General features: G+C 43.8%; 1 protein-coding gene across 1 annotated transcript in view; it reads left to right on the top strand.

Moving 5' to 3' along the window:
- Positions 1-13136, top strand: part of LOC129861950 (myocardin-related transcription factor B-like) — a 54983-nt gene that overhangs the window by 10626 nt on the left and 31221 nt on the right. Inside the window, exon 6 of the mRNA XM_055933181.1 lies at positions 9421-9509. The gene's annotated coding sequence lies outside the window, so the exon portion shown is untranslated. The remainder of the gene's footprint in view (positions 1-9420; positions 9510-13136) is intronic.

Genomic DNA, 13136 nt, shown 5'->3' on the forward strand with positions numbered 1-13136 from the left:
ATCGCAAGAATCGAGGTTCTGTTATGTTGTAACGTTTTACAAATGCAGCATCTCACTGTCTCTTCTCTGTCAGCCCAATGTCGAATCATGCCCCAATTGCGTGCCAACACGTGCACAGAGGTTATCCACCAATCACAACCCTAGTCAGCCTCTCACAAATTAGTAACCACTATTAGTAACCACTTCTCCGGAGTAACCACTCCGGAGAAGTGTAACGGCGGTAAGAGTTCCACCAAAATGGAAAGTGAGGAAACCAGCTCAAATCAAGTCAAACTTTATTGGTCACATACACATGGTTAGCAGATGTTAATGCGAGTGTAGCGAAATGCTTGCAGCTCAGCCTCTCGTGAGGATGAAATCACCCCCAAAAAGGGCAGCAATGTTTTTTCAGTAATATGAAAGTGGTTCAGGTTTAAGTGGTCTGATGTTCAGCAAACGAATGTCTTGTGCAAAATGTGCCGAAAGAATTGCTACGAAAAGCAGCAGCACAACCAACCTCTTCCATCACCTGCAACTGAAACAAGCGGTGGAATGGGAGGAATGCGTGAGACTACGCAACGCCAATTCCAGTCGCCGATTCCCAAAACGTCTGCTAAAAGACAAACTACCAGAGCCGCATCCTTTTCAAACGTAATCCCTTATGACAAGAGAAGTTTGAGGTGGAAGGAGATAACGGATGCAGTGACCTATTACATAGCGAAAGATATGGTCCCAACCTTTACAGTAGAAAAGCCAGGCTTTAAAAAGCTGTTAGGTACAGTTGACCACAAATATCAGCTGCCAAGACGCAAGTATTTCACGGAGGAAGCCCTGCCGCGATTATACACTGCTACCTGCAAAAGAGTCGCAGAGAAGCTGGCTAGTGTTTTCTTATTTTTCCACAACAGCCGATCTATGGTCGAGCAGAATGGCAGGGCCATACCTAAGTTTGACAGTCCACTACATAAATGAAGACTGGAAATTGCTAAATGTCTGCCTCCAGACGTCTTACTTCCCCAATGATCATACGGGTGAAGTAATAGCTCAGGGTCTCAATGACTCTCTGGTATCGTGGAAGATGAGTGAAGACCGACAGTTGTGCATGACAACTGACAGCAGGAGCAACATGATAAAAGCATTGCGCTTGAACAACTGGACCCGCCTGCAGTGCTTTGGGCACAGGCTTCACCTCACCATCGGTAAGTGTGATGTTGGATAATTAAAGTGCATTCAAAAAAGTTATGTTCAGGCCAGCTGTAGGCTAATGTGTTAGTAGTTGTGTCATTCTTCCAATCTAATAGCAAATAACCATAGGCTGTTTTAATTAATTAACAAATTAACTAAATTAATACATTTTCAATCAAAAGGATTATTTAAATTTCATATTCAAACAGCTAGTGGTCAAACATTCCCAAACAATAGAATAGACGTGTGTGTGTTTTGTGTTTTTCATTTGTTTTTCACAAATAGGCCTCGAGGCCTTGTATATTTTTTATTTTAACACAAATTCAATTAAGAATTATTTCTTGGCCTTTTTAAAAATTTGTTTAGAGAAAAACAAGAAATTGATATATATATATCATGAATCATCCAAACCTAAAAATGTAGATATTACTTTTAGGCCATAACGCCCAGCCCTACCTTGAGTCATACTAAATCTCTACTCCGACTATTAACACTAGAAAAGCTGGGCATCTAGCAATCCAGCTCTGAGACAATGCATTCTAACAGTAATAAATACATTTAATATATGCTATTTAGGGTTTAATACCGGTGACCGGTATCCCAGGACTTCTTGACCAAGCTCCTTAATAATGATGGTCCAGTGAACCAATAATATAGTCTACCAGTTTGCCACACTAAAGTAAAGTACTAAATATGCACGTGGGAATAGCTGCATGAAATGGACATATCCACTTTCTGACTTCATTCATACATTAGACCAGTCATCACAATGCTAGTAGCCTACCATATTTGGCCTACTCAACCTTAATGTCCTCAATAGAAACCATCACTTAATTGCATAATTTCTATAAATTGCATTGATGACTATCATGTGTAGGCTAGGCTATATATGCGACCTCTCGACTGAAGGCAATCTCCATTTCATGTTCACAATTCTCCAAACTAGCTTTGTGGACTTGGCAGAGGCTCCAAACTGCAGCTACTTACTCACTGTTAACAAAATGGCTGGTACATTGAGTCTACAAACACGCTTGAGGAAATAGACATTTACAACATTGTTCCATGATATTACTATAACGAAAGCGAGTGCACTGGTTTGACCTAGTCCGATTGGCAGGGATTTGATCAACCACGGCGCTACCCATGGTTCTGAGTCTCCGCTACTAGGTTTATTTGCTTGTCTGTTCAGGGGAGATGTTTCCTGTGACAGTCACCACAATAAGCAGGTTCAGAAAGTCAAAACAGCCACAACCTTCTGAAATCCCCCTGATAGCCAGATAAAAGGGGTGAGAAAAGGGCCAACAAGCTGCCTGACATCTTTCAGTCAAAGGTCATCTAAAACAAATGTCATTTTCACTAGGCTGTACGCTAATAACCACATTTTAGTCCTACATTTAGGCTACATCAATGAAATAGTGTGGTGACTTTGACAGAACATTGACTTGATTTTAAATTGTGACAAATAAAACAAGCACTTTAGATTCCTGTTCATATTCATCAATTTACAGTGGTATGATCATGTCAGATTGTTTTTGATGGCATTATATGCTTTTTAAATAGCATTTCCATTTTAGTTGTGAACTCCAGGATTTTACCGATATGGTTGCATTTTTTTCTGGAAGGAAAATGTGTCGATTTTTGGGACATTTTTAAAACCTGATGCTGTTAAAAAGAATAATTTGGTTGTGTTTATGAAGATTTTAGGTAGGCCTACCATTACAATAGCAAAAAAAGTAAATTCATTACTGTAGGCTACATTTAAAAATGAAAAACCACAACATCACAATTCAAGTGTTATGCACTATCACAAAGAAATACGTTCATATTTTAAGGCAGGTCTTTAGAAAACAATAAAAAATGAATTGTATTTCAAAAGAACAGAATCTCATATTTTAGTTGTATTAAGTTACTAGTCTGTGCTTAGAGCCTATGGCTATGCTGCCGCAAGTGCTCACATGTAGAACGCATCGAATAGCGACTGGAATATTCTACAAAAAAGCGATTTTGAAATGGGGCCCATGCCTTCATTTGAAGTTGTTTGGCAAATGTACACTACAGTTCAAAAGTTCGATGTCACTTAGAAATGTCCTTGTTTTTGAAAGAAAAGCATGTGTGTTTTTTTGTCCATTTTTTAAAATAACATCACATTGATCAGAAATACAGTGTAGACATTGATAATGTTGTAAATGACTATTGCAGCTGAAAACACCTTTCTTTAAAAAAAATGTTTTGTCCAGTGTCTGTGCCCATCTTAATCTTTTCTTTTTATTGGCCAGTTTAAGATATGGCTTTTTTTTGCAACTCTGCCTAGAAGGCCAGCATCCTGGAGTCGCCTCTTCACTGTTGACGTTGAGACTGATGTTTTGTGGGTACTATTTAATGGATGCATTTACATTTCTGATATTTATTCTGCACTGTCTGTTGCAGATCATTATTCACCCATGTCATCCTATAATAATGTATTCAGGAAAACTTAAAGCGATCCGAGCGGCTATTCCTCACGCACCTAGGACCCATAATGCTTCAATAGCCTAAATATTTAACTTTTAAAATGTATTACCTTTTTATGTGTGGCATAAACACAACCAGTCACAATGTTTTCATCTGATTAGGCTACTTAAAAAATATCCTTTAGCCTACCTGCGCACGTTCGTCCAAAATATAATTCCAGCATCCAAACTTGTGGAGTTGAAAATGAAAATCATTATACTGAAGTGCCCAACATCAGGCACTTTATTGATTGTGGTGCATTGGCACAGCAACCTGTTGATGGAAAATGCGTTGCATACATTTTATATTATTATAAATATAGCATCAATGTTGAAAAATGTATTTCCACCTAGCTGATCATTGTCTGCAGCCGGCTCTGCTCGTAATGTAGGTCTATTGAAACCGTCAGGGAGAGCTGTTAGCTCGTCCGTGATGGTCAGTGAACCCTCAACCTTCTGGTCGGTAGCCCTGCGTCGGACAGAGGTACAGCGCATTTGGAAAGTATTCTGACCCCTTGAACTTTTACACATTTTGTTACATTACAGCCTCATTCTAAAATAATCCATAATCACAAAGCAAAAACAGGATTTTAAAAATGTTAGCAAATTTATAAGAAATTAAAAAAAACTGAACTCTACTCAGTACTTTTTTGAAGCAACTTTGGCAGCGATTACAGCCTCGAGTCTTGACGCTACAAGCTTGGCACACCTGTATTTGGGGAGTTTCTGCGGATCCTCTCAAGCTCTGTCAGGTTGGATGGGGAGTGCTGCTGCACAGCTATTTTCAGTTCTCTCCAGAGATGTTCGATCGGGTTCAAGTCTGGGCTTTGGCTGGGCCACTCCAGGACATTCAGAGACTTGTCCCAGAGCCTCTCCTGCGTTTTCTTGGTTGTGTGCTTAGGGTCGTTGTCCTTCTGGAAGGTTCTCACATCTCCACAGAGGAACTCTGGAGCTCTGTCAGAGTGACCATCGAGTTCTTCGTCTCCTCCCTGACCAAGGACCTTCACCCTCCCATTGCTCAGGTGGACAGCTCAAGGAAGAGTCTTGGTGGTTCCAAACTTTTTCCATTTAAGAAAGATGGAGACTACTGTTCTTGGGGACCTTCAATGCTGCAGAAATGTTTTGGGACCCTTCCCCAGATCTGTGCCTTGACACAATCCTGTCTCGAAGCTCTACGGACAATTCCTTTGACCTCATTGCTTGGTTTCTGCTCTGTGGGACCTTATATAGACAGGTGTGTGCCTTTCCAAATCATGTTCAATTAATTGAATTTACCGGAGGTTATTGAAACATCTCAAGGATGATCAATGGAAACAGGATGCACCTGAGCTCAATTTTGAGTCTATTGCGAAGGGTCTGACTACTTACGTTTTTTCTGTTTTAAATGTACAAAAAATTATACAAACCCGTTTTTCCACTTTGTCATTATGGGATATTGTGTGTAGATTTGAGGAAAACAACTTAAAATATATATATATTTTAGAATAAGGCTGTGAAGGGGTCTGAATACTTTCCGAATGCACTGTCACTCACTGAGGTCAACTTAGGTCTCAGTCATACATGAGTGAATAAGGATGATAGAACCAGACCCTTGGGATGCATGCTTGAGATGACTAACACCACAGAGACAGCCAAAGAAGATACTTGACAGATCAAAGAAGGTAGAGATGAAAGTGAGATGAGTGAAGTGGTTCTGCCTGCGACACATCAAACAGGTCACTGGATGATGACACACACGCACACACATACACACATACACACGTGTCACCTGACAACAGTCTTGTTAGAAATAGGATAAGCTAGATTTGAGATTTTACATAATACTTCGTCAGAGCCTGAGGAAGCTAATATGGTTAGGAAAACAATAGTGAATTGTTTTTGCATAATGTGTTGTGATGATGATCTATTTAGCCAAACTTTTTAAAGCTCCTCTCCTCATCCCAAAAATGTGTCCTGCAATTTAGATTTTGAATGGCCATTTATCTCATTAAAACTTCTTCAGGACTGGTGGGTCCCCTGCGGGATGGTTGAGGTAATGTAGGCTAATGCGATTTAGCATGAGGTTGTAGGTAACAAGAACATTTCCCAGGACATAGACATCGGATATTGGCAGAAAACTTACATTCTTGTTAATCTAACTGCTCTGTCCAATTTACAGTAGCTATTACAGTGAAATAATACCATGCTATTGTTTGAGGAGAGTGCAAAGTTTTGAACATGAAAAAGTTATTAATAAACAAATTAGGCACATTTGGGCAGTCTTGATGATACAAATGTTTGAACAGAAATGCAATGGTTAATTGGATCAGCCTAAAACCTTGCACACTGATGCCATCTAGTGGCCATATCTAAATTGCACCTGTGCTGGATAAATACATTATGGCCTTTCTCTTGCATTTCAAAGATGATGGTACAAAAAAACGTTTGGTTTTTTCTTTGTATTATCTTTTACCAGATCTAATGTGTTATATTCTCCTACATTCCTTTAATTTCCACAAACTTCAAAGTGTTTCCTTTCAAATGGTACCAAAAAAATGCATATCCTTGCTTCAGGGCCTGAGCTACAGGCAGTTAGATTTGGGAATGTCATTTTATGTCAACACAGACTGCTGTGTTTATTATGGAGGGAAGCGGTTATCAGATGTTGATTTCTTAGTCCTGGCAAAACAGGTTCTGCACCAATCATCCGATTCTAACCTCCACATCAGTAATCTGAACCACCCAGCCCTCGTCACGTACGAGGGTAGGTTTGTTGGGACATGGCCTCATGGGTCACGGACGAGGGTAGGTTTGTTGGGACATGGCCTCATGGGTCACGGACGAGGGTAGGTTTGTTGTGACATGGCCTCATGGGTCACAGACGAGGGTAGGTTTGTTGGGCCTACCTGTCTCTCGAAAATAGAAGTGCCACTAACAACAGCCACTGTCAAGGCAAAAGCCTAGCTTGTTTGCTCTTAAAAAAATTGCTTCAAGTAGGAGCGTGATTACTGCTTTGGATTGGATTGAATAGATTTTTTAAAAATGCTGCAGCTGTATGGCAGGAAACAGCCAATCTGGCCAGCTGGCTGAGGGAGTGGAGCCAAACCGAGCAGACCCTGACTATAGTGAACTCTATGACATAAGCCATAATAACGTCAGCTGGCATTGGCTTTGTCTCCGGTCATTTTTGTTGGCCTATTTACATCACAGAGAAGCCAACTGCAGTAGCTTGGATTGGGAATGAGAGTCAATACTGTCCACAGCACAATATACTGTGACTGGGCTGTGACTTGATGCAAAGGGACTGGATATATTTCTGGGTATTTACCCTGACTGTTCAGAGGAGAGAGGACTGGGTATTTACCCTTCCTGAACAGAGGGGAGAGGACTGGGTATTTACCCTGAATGAACAGAGGGGAGAGGACTGGGTAAGAGGGGAGACTGAACGGAGGGGAGAGGACTGGGTATTTACCCTGACTGAACAGCGGGGAGAGGACTGGGTATTTACCCTGATTGAACAGAGGGGAGAGGACTGGGTATTTACCCTGACTGAACAGAGGAGAGAGGACTGGGTATTTACCCTGACTGAACAGAGGGGAGAGGACTGGGTATTTACCCTGACTGAACAGAGGGGAGAGGACTGGGTATTTACCCTGACTGAACGGAGGGGAGAGGACTGGGTATTTACCCTGACTGAACAGAGGGGAGAGGACTGGGTATTTACCCTGACTGAACAGAGGAGAGAGGACTGGGTATTTACCCTTCCTGAACAGAGGGGAGAGGACTGGGTATTTACCCTTCCTGAGAGGAGAGGACTGGGCAGTTACCCTGACTGAACAGAGGAGAGAGGACTGGGTATTTACCCTGACTGAACAGTGGGGAGAGGACTGGGTATTTACCCTGACTGAACAGAGGGGAGAGGACTGGGTATTTACCCTGACTGAACAGAGGAGAGAGGACTGGGTATTTACCCTGACTGAACAGAGGGGAGAGGACTGGGTATTTACCCTGACTGAACAGAGGGGAGAGGACTGGGTAGGAGGGGAGACTGAACGGAGGGGAGAGGACTGGGTATTTACCCTGACTGAACAGATGGGACAGGACTGGGTATTTACCCTGACTGAACAGAGGGGAGAGGACTGGGTATTTACCCTGACTGAACAGAGGGGAGAGGACTGGGTATTTACCCTGACTGAACAGAGGGGAGAGGACTGGGTATTTACCCTGACTGAACAGAGGGGAGAGGACTGGGTATTTACCCTGACTGAACAGCGGGGAGAGGACTGGGTATTTACCCTGACTGAACAGCGGGGAGAGGACTGGGTATTTACCCTGACTGAACAGAGGGGAGAGGACTGGGTATTTACCCCGACTGAACGGAGGGGAGAGGACTGGGTATTGACTTATGTGTTTTTAGATACTTAGCTGATCTATGACCTCCTCTGTGTAATGAGGAAGGGGCAGTGTGTGTGTGTGTGTTTGCTGTGTGTTTGCTGTGCTCTTGACATACAGGCCTGTCATATTGTTTCTTTGAGTATTCTGGAGAACTATGGTTTTGTTAACTAAGGCTGTAGAGATTGTGATATTATGCGATATTACAATATATTATTTGCTAAGTTATGTTAACTGTTAGGCCATATGTCTCCATCCTGCGTCTGTATGCCCATAGTTGGTGATATGGACCTGATCGTTCCTTTACGGTAATCTGTTTTACACACCCTCATGCATTATCATGACAGTACACTTAAACCATTCTTGACTTTGCACCCAACAACCTTCAGCCTTGTGAAAACACAAAACAACAGTATTTTAAAGCTGAATTGTAAACACCAAACACATTTCTATACACGCTATGCCTATAATCTCCATAGCCATCTACCATTAGGCATAGCTAGGTTTCGTGTGGGTTTCCCTTTGATGAACACATGGTACTCGTTGTTAATTTCTGTAGCAGAGTAGAACAGCATACACGCAAGGCCTGCCTGACCATCTGCAGGCGGGTAGGACCACGGTTGACATTTACCACAGTGTCTAGTCATGCATGACGTTTGTTTTCTCTCTGCGAGAACCAGGTACATCCCTCTGTTTTGAATGTAAACAAACCTGTTGACCTCAATCTACAGTGGTCGCTGTGGTCAGTCACCAACTGTGCTCCTGCAGTGCAAAAGGTTTTGTGCATGCTTACTGTTTTGTTACAGCCCAACACTAAAACACCTCCTGATTCAATGATCACCAATACCTTGAGTTGAGTCAGGTGTTTTAGCATGACTTGCGCACACACACTCTGTCCAGGCTTGTTGCCATTGGCAACCTATGATTTGAGGAGAGTGCACTAGAAACTCTGTAGCTTAGAAACTGAGTCCTGCAGTGTTTTTGTGTCTTGAACTGGTTGGTGCTGCTGTCACAGGGTTGCCCTTCCGTGAAAATCCCCTCGTGTCTGAGAGCTTTTCCCGCTATCGTTTTTCCTTCTCTCTCTCTTCTCACCTCCGGAACATCCCATCGCCACAGAGACCACAACCTGTTGTTGCTATAGCAACCGCCGCTTGCCGCCACAGCACAGTCCCTGTGTTTCCTTGCATAGCCTTCCTTAAGCCTCTGTTTTTGGCCCCATATAGCCTACAGTGTTCATGATTTTCTGATTGATACAAATCTTACGAAGGTTTGTGGTAAAGATCTTCAACATATTCAGATTTGCGCAGAAGGCTTTCTTTGTTCTCATTGAGCGTTAGCGTTAGTTGTAGTTCGTTTCTGAATTACATTTTAAATGATCTCTGTCTTCTCTCCCCAGGTCTGTCTCCATGGCTTAGTGTCCTGTACCAGCTGGACCCAGATAGAAGTCTCTCTTCCTCTCCTCCTTCAGCCCTTCTTCCAGTGGTGGTAAGGAATAGCATTATGACATAACGTTGCCGTAATAAATGGAACTAAATTGACATTGTGACTTGGCAATATTTTTACTAGATAATTATTTAAAAGCTTGTCAAGACTCCTCTTAGGCTATATAAGAACCTTTATCTGAACTGTGTCTGTATAACTGTATTCCGTTGTCTAGCAAGTAGTAAAGTTAACAACCCATGGTAGAAAATTCCCCTACTACCATTCAAATAGAACGATTACATCTACCTACATGATGAGTTGGTTCCATTGATATCAAGCCTAAGTCGGATATGAATGGCCAACTACTTGAATCTGGAGGATAGGTTTGTTTTCCTCCCCATGTGTTTCATGGACTCATTCGTGTTTCTTTTTTTTTTTTTTCACCCCTTTTTTTCTCCACAATTTCGTGGTATCCAATTCTTAGTAGTTACAGTCTTGTCTCATCGTTGCAACTCCCGCACGGACTCGGGAGAGGCGAAGGTCGAGAGCCATGCGTCCTCTGAAACACAACCCAACCAAGCCGCACTGCTTCTTGACACAATGCACATCCAATCCGGAAGCCAGCCGCACCAATGTGTCGGAGGAAACACTGTACACCTTGCGACCTGGTCAGCGTGCACTGCGCCCAGCACAGGAGTTGCTAGTGCGCGATGAGACAAGGATTTCCCTGCCGGCCAAACGCTCCCTAACCCGGACGACGCTGGGCCAATTGTGCGCCACCCCATGGGCCTCACGGTCCCGGCCGGCTGCGACAGAGCCTGGGCTCGAACCCAGAATCTCTGGTGGCACAGCTAGCACTGTGATGCAGTGCCTTAAACCACTGCGTCACCCGGGAGGCCCTCATTCGTGTTTCTTACTAAAAGAAACAGAAGTTCAAGTGAGAACTAGGAGCTGAATCTGACACTCAACAGCCTTTTTTGAAATGTTCTTCCTCAAACTCAAAACCAGCTGTGGGCTGCACTCACTCCTCCCTGTATGGCACCACACTGGAACGTTCACAATTTGTTCTATTGTAGAATAGGCACAATTCTCTATGGAGGAAGACGTAATGTGGTGTTGGGGATCATGTCAGCTCTTCATTAAATTGATCTGATTCTTCTACAGTCAGAACATTGCACCCCGTGACCCTAATATGTTTCCAGTCCCCCTGCACCTGCCCCGGTGACATAACACCTTGAATAACCAGGGCCCCAGTATAGAGTAACATTTAATTTGAACTGAACTGTGTTTTAACTGGCTCCGGTGGTGAGTTTGACTACCTCTTACAGTTTGGCTGAGGAGAGGTGGAAGACGAGTGCTGACGAACCAGATTATATGAATGATCTTGTCTGTTGGATATCAGTGTGACGTCAACTTACCAACATTACGACCAGGAATACGACTTTCCCGACGAGGATCCATTGTTCACACCACCACCCAGGACATTGGATCTGATTCCAGAGGCCGACACAAAACAATGTCGCTGCAGAAGAGGTAGACGGAGCGGCCTCCTGGTCAAACTTCGAAGGCGTGCACACCACCCACCGCTTCCAAGTATATTACTCGCTAATGTCTAGCCTCTAGATAGCAAGTTAGATGAAATTAGGGCAAGGGTTGCCTTCCAGAGAGATATCCGGGATTGTAACATTCTCTGTTTCACGGAAACATGGCTCTCTCGGGATATGTTGTCGGAGTCTGTACAGCCACCGGGATTCTTTATGCGTCATGCCGACAGAAATAAACATCTCTCTGGGAAGAAGGGCGGGGGTGTATGCTTCATGATTAACGACTCATGGTGTAATTGTAACAACATACAGGAACTCAAGTCCTTTTGTTCATCTGAACAAGAATTCCTTAAAATCAAATGCCGACCATATTATCTCCCCAGAGAATTCTCGTCGGTTATTATCACAGCTGTGTATATCCCTCCTCAAGCCGATACCACGACGGCCCTCAAGGAACTTCACTGGACTCAATGCAAACTGGAAACCATATATCCAGAGACTGCATTTATTGTAGCTGGGGATTTTAATAAAGCAAAATTGAGAACAAGGCTACCTACATTCTATCAGCGTATTGATTGTAGCACTCGTGCGGGTAATACACTGGATCACTGCTGCTCTAACTTCTGGTCTGACCAATCGGAATCCATGCTTCAAGATTGTTTTGATCACGCGGACTGGGAAATGTTCTGGGCAGCCTCAGAGAATAACATCGATTTATACGCTGACTCAGTGAGCGAGTTTATAAGGAAGTGCATTGGCGATGTTGTACCCACTGTGACTATTAAAACCTACCCTAACCAGAAACCGTGGAGAGATGGTGCAAAACTGAAAGCGGTAACCATTGCATTTAACCATGGAAAGATGACTGGGAATATGGCAGAATATAGACGGTGTAGTTATTTCCTCCGCAAGGCAATCAAACAAGCAAAATGTCGGTATAGGGACAAAGTGGAGTCGCAATTCAACGGTTCAGACACGATACGTATGTGGCAGAGTCTACAGGCAATTACAAACTACAAAAAGAAAACCAGCCACGTCACAGACACCAACGTCTTGCTTCCAGACAAACTAAACACCTTCTTTGCCCGCTTTGAGGAAAGTACAGTGCCACCGACGTGGACCGCTACCAAGGACTGCGGGCCCCCCCTCTCCTTCTCCGTAGCCGACTTGAGTAAGACATTTAAACGTGTTAACCCTCGCAAGGCTACTGGCCCAGACGGCATCACTAGCTGCGGCTGCGTTGACCAGCTGGCTGGTGTGTTTACGGACAAATTCAATCTCTCCCAGTCTGCTGTCCCCACATGCTTCAAGATGGCCACCGTTGTTCCTGTATCCAAGAAGGCGAAGATAACTGAATAAATGACTATCGCCCCGTAGCACTCACTTCTTTCATCATGAAGTGCTTTGAGAGACTAGTCAAGGATCATATCACCTCCACCTTACCTGCCACCGTAGACCCACTTTGATTTGCATACCGCCCCAATAGGTCCACAGATGATGCAATCACCTGCACACTGCCCTATCCCACCTGGACAAGAGGAATACCTATGTAAGAATGCTGTTCATCGACTACAGCTCAGCATTAAACACCATAGTACTATCCAAAGCTTATCATTAAGCTTGAGGCCTTGGGTCTCAACCCCGCCCGGTGCAATTGGGTCCAAGACTTTCTGACGGGCCGCCACCAGGTGGTGAAGGTAGGAAACATCTCCACTTCGCTGATCCTCAACACTGGGGTCCCACAAGGGTGTGCGCTCAGCCCCCTCCTGTACTCCCTGTTCACCCATGACTGCGTGGCCATGCACGCTTCCAACTCAATCATCAAGTTTGCAGACGACACGACAGCAGTGGTAGGCTTGATTACCAACAATGACGAGGCAGCCTACAGGGAGGAGGTGAGGGCACTCGGAGTGTTCTGGCAGGAAAACAACCTCTCATTCAACATCAACAAAACAAAGGAGATGATTGTGGACTTCAGGATACCGCAGTGGGAGCACCCCCCTATCGACAGGACAGCAGTGGAGAAGTTGTAAGTTCCTCACCGTACACATCACTGACAAACTGAAATGGTCCACCCACACAGACAGTGTGATGAAGAAGGCGCAACAGTGCCTCAAATTTAAAAAATTTGACAAGCCAAAAACCC

The sequence above is a fragment of the Salvelinus fontinalis genome, chromosome 1 (assembly GCF_029448725.1).
Source record: "Salvelinus fontinalis isolate EN_2023a chromosome 1, ASM2944872v1, whole genome shotgun sequence".
Classification (NCBI taxonomy): domain Eukaryota; kingdom Metazoa; phylum Chordata; class Actinopteri; order Salmoniformes; family Salmonidae; genus Salvelinus; species Salvelinus fontinalis.